This window comes from Mizuhopecten yessoensis, unplaced genomic scaffold, assembly GCF_002113885.1.
Source record: "Mizuhopecten yessoensis strain PY_sf001 unplaced genomic scaffold, ASM211388v2 scaffold1215, whole genome shotgun sequence".
Lineage (NCBI taxonomy): Eukaryota > Metazoa > Mollusca > Bivalvia > Pectinida > Pectinidae > Mizuhopecten > Mizuhopecten yessoensis.
The window spans coordinates 4,218-14,075 of record NW_018403935.1 but is presented as its reverse complement, the minus strand read 5'-3'; the positions used below and the strand labels follow the sequence as shown (position 1 = coordinate 14,075).

Here is a 9,858-nt window from a genome sequence, read left to right as displayed (position 1 = left end):
TTAAGGTTCAACAAGCCCCCTAAAAGAGGTAATAGTCACCCTAAATTTCAACCCCATGGCAAGTCATATTCAAATATTCTTATCACAAATCGGAATATATATATGTAATTTAAATACATTGAACTTGTACATGAGCTATTAAAAAGGTATATAACCAGGTCAACGAAGTCAAAAATACGGCATTAAGGCTGATGTAATGATAAAAGTTGCTCACCAGATTTATAACATGTCAATCTCCTAAGTGACCCAACTGAATGTTTCGAAATGACATGTTATTTGAAGATCATTTATATACCTAGGTCAAGCGGGGCTTTATTTCTCTTTAACTATGTGTGGAGAGGCATACCGGCCTCACAAATAGATGATTGTTGCTATGGGAATGTACAAAAATCATAGTAAAACGTCAGAGTAACATATTTTAACGGTATATATGTGTATAACCACAGACATTTGACCATAAATACTACTTAAACTTCATATAAAATGTCCTTCCTTAACATTCAATATTGTAATAAAAGAGCTAGACTTGTTGTAAACATTATTGTATTTTTCAGCTTCAATGTTTATAACATGTCTAGCGCATTCATATAATCACATAATGTTTTCAAATGGCACATCATGTCAAGTTCATTTATCGATCAAGGTTACTTAGCCATTGTTTTCTTATTTAAAATTTGTTAAAATGTTTTACCAGGATATTTTATTATGATTTTAATGATTACGCATGGCAACATATATCTTCTATTTGTGGTCGGAATTCCTCTCAACAGTTAGTAGAAGAGAAATAAAGCTCCGCATGACCTAGATATATAAATAAACTTTAGATTATGAGTCATTTCCCAGCACTCAGTAGGGTTGCAAAAGAGATTGACATGTTATAAGTCCGGTGAACTATTTTTATAAAGACATCAGCCTCAATGCCTTTTTTTGACTACGTTAACCTGGCTATGTATTCTTTGTATGGCCAATGTACAAGTTCAATATATATAAATAACATATGCGAGTTCCGATTTGTAATTGAGGTCTTTGAACATGACTTACCAGGGGGTTCGAATTTTAGTTGACTACGTCATCTTTTAGGGGGCTTGTTGAACCTTAACGTCTAGATTTATAGATTAAATAAAACGTATCGATGTCCTGGTATTCTTTACATACATGTAATACAACATATACAAATGATTCAAAACGAATGCAAAGTCTCGGTGATCGGAGGTATCATAGTTGTCAGGTGAATTTGAATCAAATAGCACAGAGCGATCTGAAGGTCGTGAGTTCGATCCTCACCCGGGGCATTTCTTTTTCAATCTAAAATGGTATAGTTAAATTATTATGGCTATATGTTTTACTCACATTGGATGCTGACTTTAAATTTCTCACAAAATCAATAAAAAAAGTTTGTCATCAAAACAATAAAACCACTTGACTTAATGTTTAGAGTTAAATACATTTTGAAAAGTATAATAATATACTGCCATTTAGTGAAGTGGAGCCTTGATAACATGCGGTGGCATTGCTTAAATAATTAATAGAAAACTGTAGTTTCTTTTATGTATTTTGACAGGTTTTATATGAAATACAACTTAAAGAAGCACAATAGCTGCTCTATCCAAAAGTACAAATATTTAACAATATTAAGGGTTACAAAGCAGATTTCTTTTCTTTTGCATTTTTGCCTTATTTCCATATCGTTTTTGTATGACCTTTTTGCTTTATATTCCATTCTTTCAGCCACTGATAAGTCTTAAATAGACGATGGCCAAGTAGTACATATTGGCTTTGTCTGGCTTTCTGATAAACATATTTTGTTTTGTTTTTATGATGTTATTGAGTGTTTAGATAAATAATTATTGCTAGATATACGAACTTTCGTTTGAGTAACGTCTGTCTAACTTGATACAATTAAACAATATTTTGTTTAAATAATTAAGCCTTCAATGCTATTTTTACCGATGCATTTGCATACCACCTTTTAACGCTTGAATGCAATTAGCTCTTTTGTCAAATGTGTTTTTAGTCTTGTGGTTTCGAAAGAAGAATTTAACTTAGATGAAACTAATCATATATTTATCTTGTCATCTTGAAATTAAATGTGCCTTAGCAATTTTATTGTCTTTTTAATAATAACTAAAATTGTGTATTACATATTAAACGGTTCGTTGTATGTTTTATATAATTGTGTGTACGAAACAAAAGAACAAAATTAAAGCATTTGTATACTAACACCCCCTTACTCTTTACGTATAAGCTTTAAGACGTATACAAATGATTCAAAACTAAAGCAATGACCATGAATGGAAAACGGTGTTGTCAGGTAAATTAGTAACTTGTCTCATTTTACTTGCATGGTCGTTTCTTGTGTTTCGCAGACAATGCACATTTACGTTTTTAGTCGATTACAAGCAGCCTGACAATACTTGCAGTTCATTAAGGGAAAATCCCGTATTTTGTTTCAAATTATGACATGTTTTATAAAAAAGCGTATATAATGATTCTTGTAAAGCATCGGAAATCCAGTACAAACGGGTCGTTTAGTGAACGCGTCTGACAGCTAAATCTACCAACCACTAGGTATCAAAGAATGCGTGGAGACATTACTCTTGTATTTAAAATTGGAAAACAATCTCTGTAATAAGAGAGTCAGCAATGGATTCCTTGCACAAGTGACATTACAAAAAGGTCTTGATCATCTGCAAACATTATAGATAAAATAGCACTAATGATTGAGATCAGATAAAGTTCGATTTGAGGACAGTAATTACGATTTGGGTATAGCCTCGTTGATAGTTAAAGACTCAATAACAGTAAAATGATTCGAGATCAATTTAAATAAATACTGTGAAAATATAGACGTGAAAATATGATCACGATTATATATTTAAAATAAATGACAATGTTTAAATCACCACTATTGAGGAAGCTATCAACATTTTTCAATGTTTTGCTTCGTATCTTCTTTTTTTTTTCTTATATTTTTGTGAGAAAATTAAAACCAGATGAATTCATTGGTGTCTTATTATCCTTAACTTAAAAGAAAAATTTAGTAAGAGGTAATGTGTACAGGTGATTATAAACTAAATCGAAGGCATAGTCACACGGACACAGTTATAACTACGAACAAGTATCTACTTTGGAAAAGTCCAGCCTCCGTTCGGTGAACGTCCGTCCTGCGTTCGAACAGTGTCCAGCACGAGGCTGGTCATCCTCCGTATTGTGTTAGTGTTTTTCGACTGTATTGGTTTGAGCAGCCGAATCCATATAGATCGGCTTGAGCAAACGAATCGTATCGATTGGATTTTCCGATAGACTTTTTGACGGACTTTTTTGTCTACCTGATCTATCTTCCGCTGATTACCTACTGCATTTTCCATGACGTTCAATCAGCCACTTTCAACAAATATATATAAAAAAAAATGTATTATGGTTGCACATATATCTTTTTATTATTTTACCTTTCTCTCTTCAGTCACTAAATAGTTGATTGGGGTGTCGGTGGATAAATCAGGATTTCCACTTTCTGTTCCCTGGAATTAATAGTGTGTTTGCCCTTGGGGTTTTCGCACTAGTACATATGGGAATCTATAAGACCAAATACCAATTCAACATAACAACAGGACAAAACACGAGAGGAGAATCACATCGCTAGGGCAATGGCAGCGTGTGCATATCCGGAATGGGCCTTAAACCGGGTACAAAAACAGTATCAAATAAAGGTGAAGAACAGGAAAGGACAAATTAGGGATGAGAACAGAAACAAAGGTCAAAAGGTTATCCCATATATAAAGGGTATATCCGAAACCATCCAAAGGATATATCGCGGTCACGGCATAGCAACAGCCATGAAGCCCCACCAGACGCTTCGTAATATCCTAGTACACCCTATGTATAAACACCTAAAGAATACGTCGCAGAATGCTTATATACAATCTGATGCATCAAATGTCTTTTTAATAATACGGATTTTCTGAGTAAAACATATTATGAAAATAATTATATCATATTATTAAGGGCAGAATAAAAAATACAATGCCCCGGGTGAGGATCGAACTCACGACCTTCAGATCGCTCTTTGTTATGTGATTATGAGACTGACGCGCTACCTACTGCGCTAAGGCGGCCGCACGGGCAACGGGAGATTGAAACCAAAATATAAAGTTATGTTTTGGTTGCAAGCAGATGGCGCGTAAATTCAAAAATGCTCCGGCTGCTGAGTCGTGACTGCCGACAATTAGTAGCGTAATTGTCCCGAAAATAACGGGACATTCACGTGCCGGGACTCTAATCTGATTGGTTGACATGCACACAATGTGAAATATAAACTTCCGGCCTCGGACATGCGCACTGCATTACCAGAGAACAACATGTTGTCGAAAATAAACATACGAACAAGATCGACTGAAAATGACAAACTACACGACTAAATGACGACTTACCAGGTAATCCTTATAGATACGACTGACATATTATATATATAAATGTTTAATTACCGCGATTCTCATTTACAACTATAGGCACATGTTTATTAGATGTTTCTTGCAGATTTAGATGTGTTTTAAAAACATATATTTTGGACTGAATTTTTTTTTTCAAATGCTGGTACTGAAGTATTTGTTAAATTTTCATAACTATTCATAATTTCGAATTATCTGAAAATTGTAATAAAAATAATAGAAAGAAAAAAGATATGAACTCGTAATGCAAGGTCAAAACATACTGTGCTTTCGGACATTTCTTACAGGCCACATAAAAGGATAACGGAAATGTAGTTTGACAGGTAACAAAGTCACCTGGCTACTCTGAACATTCCAATCAGAGACTTTGCTTTAGTTTTGAATCAGTTGTATACAATGTTTATGTGAAGAAAAGTAGGAAATGTACGTGCCTTGTTTTTTTCTGTATTTCTACATGGTAAGTAGAATCGTTGGACATTTAGAATACATACGCTTTCAGCAATAACCAAATCGGCAATAAAATCGCAACATTTCATTTGACAAAGCAAAATATCGACATCATTGCAATAGTTTTAGTCCATCTGAGTAAAACAATCATGTACCTCAAAAAACTAAATTGGCAAAACTTACATTTCACCATCGTATCAGTTATAATAAGCCAACTCTTACTTCATAAAATGTACTGGTAATAGTTGATTTACTACTCTTGACCAAACCTGATAATCGTGATTTTATGTAAAGATGCATCAGTGTTGATCAATAAACTGCATTGAGGACGGGTTTTCAACTTTTTTTTATTGCCATTGATTGTTATTCATATTACTTGACTGGTTTGCTACTTTAGGTACTGGCATACATAAACAAATATCTGCTCTGTTTACACCAAAAAAAAGTCTCCTCTAGTAGACTATCGACCCCAGTTGTAGGCCTAAACAAGATACAAATGTGTCACAGTTTACAGGAAATACTAGTTTCAACGTTAATTATCTGTTGTAGTTTAAAGATGTACACTTTAGCATTATGAAGGGATTTTATAGGATTCCTTCCTTTGTGTAAGTTTTTTCTTTATCTATTTCGGAACACATTAGAATATGTACTTAAAGGACAAGAAGTAACCATATGGTGTAGAAAAAATAAGTTGACCGTCTTTCATATCGGAATTCTAAGTAACTTTTTTTTTTCGATTTGATTGTCATTTTGTTAAACCTGTCATTTTTTAAACTTACAAATATGTCCATCCAGATATCACCTAATCTACGCGACATGCTGAGCAAAATAATTTTTAATTACGAAACCTTTGTTTCAATAAGCTTTTGTGTTTCCTTAATTCTTATAATCACAACTTAGAGTTCGGATCTGTCACTATGTATTTAGTTCATAGTGTATTCAATCGCTTTGACCCTTGACATATGATACATACAATGTACTGTCCCTGTGTCAAAAATGTGCTGCGCTGTTACAAATTACTGGACTTAACGTTCGAAATACTGTTGAGATTATATGTGTATATCAGGTCAAACAAATTGGGATTTATTTTAATTGTTAATTTTAATTTTTGTTTTCATTTGGATATTTTAAGTTCAAAATCTACCATAATGATTTCAAAATAATATTGATTTTTGAATTAAAATGAAAAATGGTATCCGTCCCTAAAATAATTGATAACTGAGGAGAAAATACAATGCCCTGGGTGAGGATAAAACTCACGACCATCATATCGCTTTTTATGTGATTATGAAACTGACGCGCTATACACTGCGCTAGCGAGGCACACTTTTTTCCAATTTGGTATATGGGGTAGAGTAATACAAATGTGTTTCCATTGCATTATAGTTTTATCGATAAAACTATATGGATTTATGACATTAAATGTTTCTCAAAGTATGTATAGTTTCCAATTATCAGGGGAAACGCATGCGAAAGTTAGAAAGTATATGTTTACTATGTCCCATCATGCATTGTTTAGCACCTACTGTCAGGCTGTTTTATGGCCTGACAATAGGGAACCACCTCTTCTGCTTGTGTACAAGTATGACAAAACACATGAAAGGATGATGGACATTGAATTTAACAGGTAACAATTTTACCTTGTAGCTATGCTTACTCATTAAAGGGCTTATATTCTTTTTATGAATCATCTGTTAAATTGTTATTGTGTATATAACGAATAAGGATGAAAGGACACCAGCACATCGTTTTAGTATGTGGTTTCTTACAAACATTATGAATACAGAACCGTATATTACGTTTGGAGATGTATTCAAGTGATTCTTGTTATTATTATTCTGATAATAAATTCATGGTATATACAAAAAAACACGATAGTGCAGTGAAAAAGGGATTCTGAAAGGTGTATTTAATTTGATGGTTATTATAGCAATCGGTATGTTCGTCTTTTCAAAACTTCACAGTAGTCATAGTAAAGTATGACAAGTTAATGATTGATGATTACAGTGATGGAATAGCTTACCTTCTTAAGTAGGTGCCTATCACCACGACTTACTCAATTTTTCTTTAACTTCTTTTAAACAATGTCATCAGAGACTCATTCAGACTTGATGCTATATATTCGATGGGAGTATATTACTTTACAGTTCTCAAATATCCATCTCACTCAGAAACTAACTCAGGCTAATTTAAGGAGGCACGATAGTCTAGTGGTATGACGCCGAGCTCGTGACCGAAGGGTTTCGGGTTCGAGACACGGCACGGCACTGTGTTGTATCTTTGAGCAAGATACTTTACTCCGCTTGTTCCAGTCTACTCAGCTGTAAACGAGTGCGGTAATGGGCAGTGCTGGAATTGCTGAATGCTAGCTGTTACAATTTAGCGCGGAAATGGCAGCACCGGCTGTATGCTCCACAGGGAGTTGATACATGTATAGGCTGGTTGCAAAGACACTATCGCCACGGATAATAACTTGTGTTGAAGCGGTATATAAGTACCTCGAAACGTTTTCGGGAAATATTTAAACGAAATATCTAGTTAACAGTTAGTTCATAGTCTGCATCTAATTACTACTTAAATAAATTGATTTCCTGAGTCAAACTAACGTCAACGTTATCAATACGTAACAATTTATGTTAAGGATATTATTGAGGATATAATAATGACATATACTGCCCCGGATAGGGATCGATTGTATAACCTTCCGATCAATCTTTGTTTGTTTATGAGACTGACGGGCAAATAATTTAACTGTTTGTATATGTTATAAGGTAATGAGTTTCCCTTTTTTATTGAAATAAGAGTAAAGTAATAATATTTGATATTCGGCTTAATGTCTTCCAAAGCATTCATTATTTCAAATCATCTGTCAAAAAGAAATACAATAGTTAGAAAGTAAATATGCATCGTGCCTTGCTAAACATGTATTTGCACTGCCATGTTGTTTTGTGATCTGAATAGGCGGAACCTTTCTGGCAGGTAACAAGTTTAACTGGAGGTTCTGCGTGCCCAATAAAGGACGTCCATTTTATTTTTGAACCAATCGTATGCTTCGTATTGCATATATATAAAGAATAAGGCCGGATTGACACGCATCAAATGGTTTTGGTATAATGTAGAATACAAATAGCCTATTTATTGTTTTCTGCCAATAAAGAGACAATGCTTTGACCATTTAGACGATACTGTTTGAGTGGCGGTACTACAGCGGGTACACAAGGAAGGAAAGTTATATCGACTCTTTGTTTAGGACAGTTGGACGTTGAAATTCGTCCTAGAAGAAGGTCATGCGGCTACAAACCGGACTGAGAATAACATTTGAGATATATTATTGGGGGAAAATATGCCGAGGTTGAAATTGTGAGAATGTTAAGGTTTTTGGTTGATAATGCCGTTGTTGAGTTCGGTGGCAAATTCTTAGAATAGAGTTCATGCAATTCTTTGACAATGACTCGTTACTCACTTCTGGTCGACTCGTTGCCGTTACCTTTTTAGGCTATATTTATTGAAGAACGTCTCAGGACTAGTAAAACAAACAGATATAATGGTAATGTGTTGTCTTTACAAAATAAAACATTTACACACCTTTTGTTTTTCTTTTTCATTCCCGTTCGTATGTTACATCATGGTCTACAGCGTCGGCATCCGACTAAGATATAAAATAAACCTTACTGGTCTTAACACTTACGTAGCTGCTACCGAACCCTATGGCGTTTACATGTAGCAGTTGTTGTTCCGGTATACGTTCTGCACTGTCGTTATAAATTCCGACGGCTTACGTACAAAACTTATAACACAGGATTTCCAAAGGTACAGGTTGATGACGAAAATTGTTCTATGGTCCCCATTACGATTTTGACAGAAAAATATGCATATTGTTTTTTGTGATAGCAAGATCTATTGTTTCATTATGCCTATACGTAAACTTGTTGTTTTGTTATCGATATAAGGGCGTGGGTGTTACTTGGGTTTTATCTGGATTGACGTTTACCATACCCGAACACATGAAATGTGGGAGGAATAATGCATAATCAATCTACTGTATGTACCGAGCAAATATTTAAAGATGTTGATTGATGACGAAAATTGTTCTATGGCCCCCATTGTTTTGTTTGATAATCAAGATCGATTGTGTCATGCCCATTAGTAAGCCTTGTTGTTTTGTTGTCGCTAAGTGTACGTGATATACTTGGGTTTTCCCATGATTTAATTTTACCATACTGCAACACCTGAAGGACGTATATTTTCATTATGTGTTGCATTTGCCTATATGTCGTTAGTAAACCAAATTTCAGTACATGATACGGTATACTGCAATTAACAGTGATTCGGTCAGTGATTCGACCACCAGATACTTTCGGTATCAATAGGCCTATAGTCAGATAACTTTCTGGGTTCGTTATCATTTCGCAATGTAGGTCATCGCAAAAAATAAAGTAACTTGACAAATTATGACAATATGCATTTATTATAAAATGTGTAGGTACCCCCAAATTATTTTAAGCGCCATTCTAGATACAAAAATACCGAGTTTGTCAACGTCATCACACAGGGGTTCGGTTTCGAGATTTTGAGTTATGCATAACATCAGTAAATAATCACAACGCTAAAATGCAGCATTTATAAAACCTTGTAAAGTAGACGGTATCGACAAGGTTTTCGAATGTGAATAAATACCTTTTCAAGTGTTGTCGTTCTTCAGTGATGTCATCCATCCTTCAATTTCACGAAACCGAACCCCTGTGAACGCCATCTGCTAGCGATGCTAATCTGACCGATTAGACATGAAATCATGGAATGTCCTTAGAATCGTTATTACCTACTGAAAGGACCACTTTAATTAAAAATGTCCGAATGTATATGCTGCTGAAAATAACATAATATTCCTGTCGATGGAATCATAAGCGTTTCCGAGGAAACAATACAGTCCGTTCAGCGCCGCATCACTTCCAAATGCATGTAC

General features: G+C 34.5%; 1 non-coding gene across 1 annotated transcript; it reads right to left on the bottom strand.

Moving 5' to 3' along the window:
- Window positions 1-4,024: 4,024 nt before the first annotated feature.
- On the bottom strand, window positions 4,025-4,115 carry Trnam-cau. The gene is given in 2 exon segments: window positions 4,025-4,060; window positions 4,079-4,115. It is a non-coding gene; the product is annotated as a tRNA-Met (tRNA).
- Window positions 4,116-9,858: the final 5,743 nt, after the last annotated feature.